Here is a 1,891-nt window from a genome sequence, read left to right on the forward strand (position 1 = left end):
CTCTGCATTCAAATGGGTATATCTTTCCTTTTCTCCTTTGCTTTTCACTTCTTTTCACAGCTATTTGTAAGGCCTCCTCAGACAGCCATTTTGCTTTTTTGCATTTCTTTTTCTTGGGGATGGTCTTGAGCCCTGTAGAATGTCACAAACCTCCATCCATAGTTCATCAGGTACTCTGTCTATCAGATCTAGTCCCTTAAATCTGTTTCTCACTTCCACTGTATAATTGTAAGGGATTTGATTTAGGTCATACCTGAATGGTCTAGTGGTTTTCCCTACTTTCTTCAATTTAAGTCTGAATTTGGCAATAAGGAGTTCACGATCTGAGCCACAGTCAGCTCCCGGTCTTGTTTTTGCTGACTGTATAGAGTTTCTCCATCTTTGGCTGCAAAGAATATAATCAATCTGATTTTGCAGTACTTGGGTGCAATCTCAAAGATGACAGAATGATCTCTGTTCATTTCCAAGGCAAATCATTCAATACCAAGGTAATCCAAGTCTATGTATGTCCTGACCAGTAATGCTGAAGAAGCTGAATAGTTCTATGAAGACCCGCAAGGCCTTTTAGAACTAACACCCAAAAAAGATGTCCTTTTCATTATAGGGAACTGGAATGCAAAAGTAGGAAGTCAAGAAACACCTGGAGTAACAGGCAAATTTGGCCTTGGGGTACAGAATGAAGCAGGGCAAAGGCTAACAGAGTTTTGCTAAGAGACAAAGCCTGAGAAACTAAGCACATAGCCCAGTCTGTTTCCTAGCCTCCTTTATGTGGTGGAATGGCCACATGACTGACTTCCACCCAGTGAAACAGGCTTAACCCAGAAAAGCCTGTTTATTTTTTAGTTTTTATTTTTTAATGTTTATATATTTGTTTGGCTGTGCTGTGTCTTAGTTGGGGCATGCAGGATTTTTCATCTTTGTTGCAGCATTCGGAATCTTTAGTTGCCACCCTGTGGGATCTAGTTCCCGGACTAGGATTCCTGGTTTCTATCCAGGCTCCCCAGGTTCAATTCCTGAGCAGGGAACTGAGATCCTTCTACAGAATCACTCACTGTGTCTCCTAGATGAATCCTTCCCTTCCAAACCCCTCACCACTGGCTCTAAGGCCCTTCCAGCTCTTGCCCTGCCCACTTTCTCACCTCACCTCTCAGCTCACTCCGCCTTGTTCCCTGGCCTCCAGTCTTTTCTGCAGCATGTCAGGTGGCCCCATCCGCACGGCCCTGTCCTTCTCCCCACTCCCCCGGCCACACTTCCTTAGTCACACGACCTTTACAATTGAGGTCTCAGGGTCAGTTCCTCACCACGGGCGCCCTCAGCCCCAAGTCCCCCTTCACCGTTCCTTCATTTCCTTCACATCCCTTCTCACTATCTGAAATGATCTCCTGTTTGGTTTAAGGTTGGTCTCTCCCGCTAGAGCGGAGGTCCCCAACCTCTGGGCCACCGACTGGTACCTCCGGGCAGATCAGCGGGGGCATTAGACTGGAAATAAAATACACGATAAATGCAATGGGCTTGAATCATTCTGAAACCATCCGCCACCCGCTTCCACAAAACTGGTGCCTGGCGCCCAAAGGTTGGTGAGTAATGCCCTAGAGTGTAAGCCCCGGAAGTCAGGGCCAGGGGCGCTCCAGTTCAGGCCTGTATACATTAGGGGTTCAGTCAACGTGCGCTGAATTTGAGAGAGCCTCTTATTCTACACCCGAGGCGCGCCCCGCTTGGGGCAGTGCGAGGCCCCGCAGAAGGTCGGCCCCGAGGTTCACTCCCGCCCCCTCCGCATTGGAGACGAGCGGCCGAGGGGCTGCTTCGTCCCGGGCGTTGGGGGAGGCGGGTACGCCCCGGGGCCCCGCCCCACGGCTGCCCATTGGCGGCCGCGCCGCGGGCGGAGAGAGGC

Source organism: Cervus canadensis, chromosome 1 (assembly GCF_019320065.1).
Source record: "Cervus canadensis isolate Bull #8, Minnesota chromosome 1, ASM1932006v1, whole genome shotgun sequence".
Lineage (NCBI taxonomy): Eukaryota > Metazoa > Chordata > Mammalia > Artiodactyla > Cervidae > Cervus > Cervus canadensis.